This window comes from Bison bison, unplaced genomic scaffold (assembly GCF_000754665.1).
Source record: "Bison bison bison isolate TAMUID 2011002044 unplaced genomic scaffold, Bison_UMD1.0 scf7180017864072, whole genome shotgun sequence".
Taxonomy (NCBI): Eukaryota; Metazoa; Chordata; class Mammalia; order Artiodactyla; family Bovidae; genus Bison; species Bison bison.
Genome location: NW_011494644.1, coordinates 11,650,486 through 11,660,023, shown reverse-complemented (window position 1 = coordinate 11,660,023; position 9,538 = coordinate 11,650,486).

Below are 9,538 nucleotides of genomic sequence, written 5' to 3'. Positions count from 1 at the left end.
AAATAAAAAAAAAAAAAAAAATTGTAGGACTTCCCTGGTGGTTCAGTGGTAAAGAATCCACCTGCCAGCGCAGGAGACATGGGTTAAATAGCTGATCCAGGAAGATCCCACATACCGTGGAGCAACAAAGCCCAAGGGCCACAAGTATTGAGCCTGTGCTCTAGATCCTGGGCGCCACAATTCTGAATGCACATGCCTGAGAGCCACTGCACTGAGAAGCCTGTACACCACAACTACAGAGTATCCCCCACTCACCACAACTAGAGAAAAGCCTGCATAGCAAGGAAGACCCAGCACAGCCAAAAATAAAATTATTTTAAAAATTGTACATTGTATATATCTCACAACATGTATTTTTTACTTTCTTTTTCAATAAAGTAACCCTACAGGATATGATCCCTTCTATTTTTTTTTAAACTCATATACCTCTCCTTCACTGTACTATAGCCACCATGCTCTTCTCCAAAACATCCATCACTTCTGTTTTCAGAGCCTTCACCTCCGTTGTTCCCTCTGTCTAAAACCTTTTCTCGGAATTCTGTGACGATCCACCGGTTAAAACGCAGTGCTTTCACTGCCATGGGTGCAAGTTCAATCCCTAGTCGGGGAACCAATATCCCACAAACCATGTGGCTCAACCAAAAAGTAATGATGATAATAATAATAAAGGTAAATAAAAATTTAGACATCTTTCTCATGGCCAGCTCTCCCTTTTCATGAAGGCCTTAGTCCAAATGTTGCCTCCTTAGAGAAATTCCCTGAAATTAAGTAGGTTTTTCACTGCCAGTCACTCTTTATCACATGCCTTTTTCACAAGCCTTACCTGAAATTATTAATGTGTTTGTATGCTTGTGTATTGTCTGCCCTGTTCCCACTTAAAGATGAACTCCTTGAGAGCAGGGACGTTGTCACAGGGTTCATAGTCTCTAGATAATTAATCTGAAAAATATTTCAAACAACCCTGTGATGAAGAGATTTTTGTTCTGTTAGACAAATGAGATTTTGGTTGAATAAAAAGTAAATGTTTCAAGACTTAATATTGTCAAGATGTCAGTTCTGCCCAACTTGAACTATAGATTCAATGCAGTCCCAATCAAAATCTCAGCAAGTTGTGTGCATATCAGCAAGCTGAATCTAAAGTTTGTATGGAGAGTCAAAAGGCAAAACAGTATTAAGAACAATGTTAGAAGACTGACACTACCAGACTTCAAACCTCATTATAAAGCCACAGCAATCAAGACAATGTAGTACTGGCAAGAGAATGGACAGGCCAGTGGAACAGAATAGAGAGCCGAGAAATAGACCCACATAAATACAGTCTACTGATCTTTGACAACAGAGCAAAAGCAATTCTATAGAACAAAAATAGTCTTTTCAACAAATGGTGCTGAAACAACTGGACATCCACATGCAAAAAAGAATTTAGACACAGTTCCTGTGCAGTTCACAAAAATTAACTCAAAATGGATCACACACTTAAATATAAAGCACAAAATCATAAAACTCCTAGAAGATAACATAGGAGAAAAGCCAGATGACTTTGTATGTGGCACTGTTGACTTTTTAGATGCAACAGCAAAAGTAGGATCCATGAAGGAAATAAATGATAAACTTGGTATCATTGAAATGAAAAAACTGCTCTGGGAAGACAATGTCAAGCGAATGAGAACATAAACCACAGAGAGAGGGGAGATATTTGCAAAGGACCCATCTAATAAAGGACTGTTATTCAAAATATACAAAAAACTCTTAAAACTCGAAAATAAGAAAACAACTCAATTAAAAAAAATGAGTCAACGATCTTTCTGGGTCAAAGAAAAACACCTCTCCAAAAAAGATATACAGATTACAAATAAGTGTATGAAGTGATGCTCCACATCATATGTCATCAGGGAAATGCAAATTAAAACAACAGTGAGATTCCACTAGATATCTATTAGAATGCACCAGATCTAGAACATTGACAACACAAAATACTGATGAGAGCAATGGGAACTCTTATGCATTGCTGGGATGTGAAATGGTACAGCCACTGTAGAAGACAATTTGATGGTTTCTTTGGGCTTCCCTGGTGGGGCTCAGAGGGTAAAGCGTCTGCCTGCAATACAGGAGACCTGGGTTCAATCCCTGGGTCAGGAAGATCCCCTGGAGAAGGAAATGGCAACCCATTCCAGTACTCTTGCCTGGAAAATCCCATGGACAGAGAAGCCTGGTAGACTATAGTCCATGGGAGCGACTTCACTTTCTTTCTTTTCTATAAATGTAAACATACTCTTACCATATGAATCAGTAACCGCCCAAAGGATCACTTTAAACACCCAAAGGAGTTGAAAACCTATGTCAACACAAAAACTGCACATGGATGTTTATAGCAGTTTTATTTATAATTGCCAGAACTTGGAAGCAACCAAAATGTCCTTCAATAGATGAGTGGATAAATAAGCTGTGGTACATTCAGACAATGGGTACTAAAAGGAAGTGAGCTATCAAGCTATGAAAAGACTACATGCCGTGTGGTTCCAACTATATAACGTTCTGGAAAAGGCAACACTATGGAGACAGTCAAAAGATCAGTGGTTGTTAGAGACTGAGGGTGAGGAGATGGGATGAATTGGAGCACAGAGGATTTTTGTATGATACTGTAATGGTGGTGGCGGTTGTTAACTCGCAAAGTCATGTCCAACTCTTTCACCACCCTATGGACTATAGCCCACCAGGCTCCTCTATCCATGAGATTTTCCAGGCAAGAATACTGGAGTGGGTTGCCATTTCTTTCTTCAGGGATCTTCCCGACTCAGGGATTGAGCCCATGTCTCCTGCATCAGCAAGTGGGTTCTTTACCACTGAGCCGCAAGGGAAGTCCATAATGGTGGATACATGTCATTATACATTAGTCCAAAACTATAAAATGGACAACACCAAGAGTGAGCCATAATGTAATCTATGGACTTTGGGTGATAGTAATGCATCAGTGTAGGTCCATCAATGATAACAAATGTACCACTCCCATGAGAGATGTTAAAGATGAGGGGTGGGCTATATAGGAAATCTCTGTAACTTCCCCTCAATGCTGTCAACTTAAAATTGTTCTAAAAAATAAAGTCTTGGGGAATTTCCTGGCAGTCCAGTGGTTAGAACTTGGTGAGTTCACAGCCATGGGCTTGGACTCCATCCCTGGTCGGGGAACTAAGAGCCCACAAGCAGCGTGGCAAGAAAGGAAGGAAGAGGGAGGGAAGGAAGGGAAAAAAATCTTAATTTTTAAAAAGGAGAATGATTGGGCTTCCCTGATGGCTCAATCCTTTGTTGGAGAAGATCTCACATGCCTTGGGGCAACTAAGTCGGGAGGCCACACTACTGAGCCCACGCATCACCACAAGAGAAGCCTGTGCACTGCACCGAAGAGCAGCCCTCATTCTCCACAACTAGAGAAAAGCCTGTGCAGCAGTGAAGACCCAGCACAGCCAGAAATATAAATACATAAAGCACAAAGCTGTCAAAGTATTGTTCTTCATGTTATTAAAAAAAAAAAAAACGGTGAGTGATACCCATCTTTTTAGACCCTCCCCCATCATTCTCAGGCCAGGCCAGAGTCTGAATGGGTTGAATCTATATGATTCAACTCAGCTCAACTTTCTGAGCCTCACTCTCTTCATCCATACAGTCGCGATAGACTTGCTGATGCGAAACTAATTTGAAACCTCCAAAGAACCAGCTAAATGCAAGGGTGTGTTTAAAACCTCTGTTTCAGAGTCTCTGAAACAGGTTTAGTCTCCAAATGTGCCTTACATAATATTTTAATATTCTGAGTATTATCATTAATACTTTAGGCAGGAGAATGAAGGCTCTTGCTTGCCATAAGCCCCGCCATCTCTTTTTATATATAATTATTTATTTAGTTTTGGCTGTGCTGTGAACCTAAAATTGTTCTAAAAAATAAAGTTTGGGGGAAATTCCTGGCTGTCCAATGGCTAGAACTTGGTGAGTTCACTGCCACGGGCTTGGATTTTTGTGGGCTTTCTCCAGTTGTGGCAGCTGCGGACTACTCTCTCGTTGCGGTGCGAGGGCTTCTCAACGCAGTGGCTTCTCTTGTTGTGGAGGACAGGCTGCAGGGCACGTGGGCTGCAGTAGTTGCTGCACGTGGGCTCAGTAGTTGCAGCTCCCAGGCTCTATAGAGCACAGGCTCAGTAGTTGTGGCGCACAGGATTAGTTGTCCCACAGCGTGTGGGATCTTCCTGGACCAGGGATCGAATCCGTGTCTCCTACATCGGCAAGTGGATTCTTTACTACTGAGCCGCCAGGGAAGCCCTGCCTCCCATTTTTAATTGTCTTTTCCTGGGCAACTTCACACATTTGTCATATCTGCCTGGGTGCTGAAGGCAGCTGAATCTGTGACTGCTTGTTCTTACACGTGAATAGGAGAAACAGGAATGAAGATGACACAGTCCTTGCTCTCAAGAACTTAGTCTCATTGGGGAATGAGTTGTGAGCTTGCTAAAGTCAGGGCAAAGTGTTTTGATGCCACAGTGGTCAAGAGTCTTGATCCCATGGGGAAAACTTCCTAGAGAAGTTGCCATTTGAGTCTGACATTGAAAAATTTAGTCACGAAGAGTAGGTACTTCAGGAAAATGACATGGCCTCAGTGAGGTTGAGGGTTACAGGAGAATTGATCAGCTTATCTTCTTTACGAGAGAGCAGATTGCGATAGATAGGTCAACTGGGGCCAGGCTGTCAAAGGCCCAGCATACCAGGCTAGGTAGTAGGGGATTCGTTCAGAGGTTACAGGGAGCTACTGAAAGTCGTTGAGCAGGAATTGACATGGTTCATCCTCCACTTTTGAAAGGACAATCTAACAGAATGAATTTTCTTCCTCCTCTGTCCATGGGATTTCCCAGGCAAGAATAGTGGAGGGGGTTGTCATTTCATTCTCCAGGGGATCTTCCTGACTGAGGGATCGAACCGGAGTCTCCTGCACTTCAAGTGGATTCTTTGCCGCTGAGCCACCAGAGAAGCCTACAGAATGAATGGGGTGGCTGTAAAGATATTAATAGCTGTAAGACCCGAGATAGAGGCAGGGGAAGCGACCCGGTTGTAATGGGGGCTACTAGCCAGCAGGTGGCAGTAGAGATGGAGGGAGAGACTGCAGAGAAAATTCGCAGAACTTGCCAAGACAGTTGATCGCTAGTGATAAGGATACTCTAAACAGCCGTTCCTCTAGCCTTCTGTGAAGCTAGCCTTTCCCAGTCTCCTCCTACCTCCCTGGATGCTCCTTCTCAGTCTTTCTTACTGGCCACTTCTCCTGGACACCTCCATCAACTGTAGGGGGTCCTCAATATTCTTTCCTCAGTAGCCTTCTCTCATCCAACACGTTCTCAAGGGCAGAAGTGGATATCCCAAAGGTAATGACCCTTGAAGCTTCAGGACTCCTGCCTTATAGGGAACCCTTCATTGCTCGAAGTAACTAGGGGTTATATAGAGCAATCTAGGTGGGAAAGCCAGGTGGCAACCAGAAAGCATTGACATGTAAGCACCCCTGCTAATTTGCCTAGAGAGAGCTCAGAAGAAAAAGACAGTAATCCCTAAGGCTCCCGTCATTCGTTGTGATTTCATTGTGCAGTCCAATGACCACCTCGGCTTTTACACCGAGGACTTGGGAGGATTATCCTTGGGTCTGAACTCCTGGATTCTTTGTGCAGGCATCCCAGGCATCTTGGATGCATACATTTAAAACTGAACTTGTGATCTGATGGGAAGACCTGGTGGCTCAATGGTAAAGAATATCCTCTGCCAATGCAGGAGATGCAGATTTGATCCCCCTGGGCTGGGAAGATGCCCAGGAAGGCATGGCAACCCACTCCAGTGGGGAAATTCCATGGACAGAGAGCCTGGTGGGCTACAGCCCATGAGGTCACAAAGAGTTGGACACAACTCAGTGACTGCACGCATGATCTGAACCACAAAATCTGCTCTGAGGTACACCATTATCCACCCAGTTGCTCAAACCAGAGCAATCACTTTCTCTTTCCCTCACACCTCACATCCAGCCACCAATTCTTTTTGCATTACATCTGAGATATTTCTCTCTAATGGATAGTTGTATCCATTTCCCTCCAGACCCACACCTGACTCTTAGCCCTTGATGACCTAATCAGTGACGGTACCAAGAACTGGCTTGTTGAGACCTCTAGGACTTTTTTTTTTAAGATATTTTTTGGGTGTGGACCATTTTTTAAATCTTTATTGGATTTGTTACAACAATATTGTTTCCATTTTATGTTTTGGATTTTTGGCCACGAGGCATGTGGGGTCTTAACTCCTGGACCAGGGATGAAACACACACACACCCTGCATTGGAGGGTGAATTTTATTTTTTACTTTACTTATATATCCATTTGGCTGTGCTGGGTCTTAGCTGCAGCATGCGGGATCTAGTTCCCTCACAGGGATCGAACCTGAGTCCCCTGCACTGGGAGCACAGAGTCTTAACCACTGGACTACCAGAGAAGTCCGGAAGGTAGATTCTTAACCACTGGACCTCCAGGGAAGTCCCACTACTGGGGCTTTAGTCCTCCCCCACCACTACCGCTATCTCTAGCTGCCTCCCCACCCTATTCTTTGATACGGACCTGACTGTTTTCTCAGTCTCATGTAAAGTGATATGCAAATGAAGCTTCTAGATGAGATGAGTCCCCTGGTCTCCTGCCCTCTACCAGCCAGACAGCTGCTGCTAACTCTCCTGGCGAGGAAACATTCCAGGGCTTGGGCTGTGTGCACCAGCCTCCTAAGCTGTCTATCCGTGGCTGGTCTCTCCTCTTGCTGGAGTCCCAGCTGCTGCAGGGTTTCTGTTCCAATCCCATGGATGGAGGAGCCTGGGGTCGCAAAGAGTCGGACACGACTGAGCGAATTCACTCATTCATGGGAGAGTGTAGGACGATGTCAGGGCCTCCTAATGTGGTGTACCAGGTGTGGGGGGGTCAGAGATGGGGGCCCGGAGGGGTGCCATTTTAGTCTCCAGTGAGGTGGCAACTGAAACAGAGACCTATAGAGGTTTCTTCCCAACACAGCAACTAGGGAAAACTTCTCTTAACTGCAAAGCTGACAGAGTCACTATTGCAAGTCCTTTCATGGTTCCCATGATATCCCTTTCTGAGTTCCACAATGCCCTGCTTGGTGGCTTTTGGCAAATTCTCCAGCCTCATCTGTCCCAGCCCTCCACACTCCAGCCACACCGGTCTTCCCACTCATGTCCCTTTATAGGCTCTTGCTCCACTCTGGGCTTTCTCACATACGGTTCTTTCCTTTCCACCTAGTCAAAACCCACAGGGTAGGGGGCTTCCCTGGTGGCTCAGTGGTAAAGTATCCACCAGCCATTGCGGAAGTCACAGGTTTGAGCCCTGATCCGGAATGATCCCACATGTCGCAGAGCAACGAAGCCCGTGTACCACAACTATTGAGCCTGTGCTCTAGAGCCCAGGAGCCACAACTGTTGAGCCCATCTGCCACAACTACTGAAGCCTACACTCTTCTAGAGTCTGTACTCCACAACAAGAGCAGCCCCTGCTCGCTGCAACTAGAGAAAAGCCTATATAGCAAGGACCAGTACAACTCCCAAAATAGATACAAACAAAACAAAACCCACAGAGTACATCACTGCCTCCGGAATCCTTCCCTGGCTCTCTGACTACATTATACCTCTTGAACATTCTGTGCCTTTTTTTTTTTTTTTTGCCTCTGGGCACTTTAAGATTGGAAACAATTACTTGATTTCCTGAAGGCTCATGGCGAGAGTGGAGCCACATCTGCCTTGTTCACTTACCTGCACGTGTCTATGCCCATTGTCTGGAGAGTGACAGATATATACTAAATATCAAAAGATAGGGACTGGTTGATGTCTACATGGGTACATGATGGCCATGACCCATATGTGTAAAATTCACTCAAATTGTAACAGTGATGGGACACTTCCTGGTGATCACTTCCCTGGTGATCCATTGGCTAGGACTCCATGCTCCCAAATCAGGGACCTGAGTTCAGTTCCTGGTCAGGGAACTAGATCTCACATGCCACAACAAAGATCGAAGATCCCATGTGCCAAAATTAAGACCTGGTGCAGCCAAATAATTTAAAAAGTATAAGAGTAACAAACATTATAAGCACCAACCTTTGTTTTTACACGTTAATTCACCTATTTCTCACATTAACCTTATTGAGCAGATCATCATTCCCGCTTTTACAGATGGTGAAAGAAAAAGATGGTTACCAACAAGGACCTATGATAGAGCACAGGAAACTCTGCTCTGTGCTAAGGGCATTGTTGGATGGGAAGGGGAGTTTATATGTATATGTCCTGTTGCCATCCACCTGAAACTATCAGAACACCATTAATCAGCTATACTCCATTATAAAATAAAAAATGTTTTTTAAAGATGGTTAAATAACTTGTCCCACATGACACAGCTGGAATGCAGCAGAGCAGGCACTCGAACCCAGAAAGACTGATTCACATGTGCGCCCTTAACTGCTGTGCATCACAGCCTATCGAAACCAGGTCTATGAGGCTGCAGGCATCATTCTAGGCACCAGGGAGATGGTATTGGGAAAACAAACCAGTGGAAAACTCAACATTCAGGTTCTTGTTGAGCTGATATTCCTGATGGAGAAAGACAAGGAACAAATATATAAGTAAATAAAAGTATAAAGTAAAGATGGGTAAAATGTGTGATAAAAAAATTAAGCAGGGTTGGATAGACAGAGTGAGGGGCAGGGAGGTGCTCTTTTGAATAAGGCAGTTTGGTAAGGCCTCTCTGCAGCGCAGACATTTGAACAGAGGATGCTTTGGGGGAAGAACATTCTAAGCAGAGGTAAATTAGTGCCAAGAGGCTGCCCAGCTTATCCTGAAAGGAAGCAACCAAGAGGCTCCGGAGGCTGCACAGGACAGCAGTAGGAGATGAGACCAAAGAGGAGGGTCAAGCTTGGATCTTTTTGAAGGAGTTTAGATGGAGTTCTAAGTGTGGCAGGAGGGCTCTGAGCAGAAGCCAGTGTTGAGAAAGAACTGTGGGTGTGAGATGAGAAGGTAATTGCTGTAACCTCAGTGAGAGGTTAATGGAGATCAACATTTTTAGATAGAACAGGAACCTGGGGATAGGATTGCCAGATTTAACAAATAACTCTTCTGGGAGGGCCTCCCAGAGGAGCCTCCAGAAGTCAATTGTATAGTGGTTGAGGTCCCAGGAGGCTAGGAGAAGGTGGTGGGCTGACTCTCTCCTCTCTGTGGGGGGCGGGGGGGGGACTGGAAACTTATGAGAACACAGCCAAGCACAGAGGCTTTACAGATTGATTCCAGCACATCCTAACACAGCAATCGAAAACATCCCCAACCTGGGTGGGATGAATTGGGAGATTGGGATTGACATATACACACTGTGCTAAGTTGCTTCAGTCATGTCCAACTCTTTGTGACTCTATGGACTGTAACCCATCAGGCTCCTCTGTCGGTGGAATTCTCCAGGCAGGAATACTGGAGTGGGTTGCCATTTCCTCC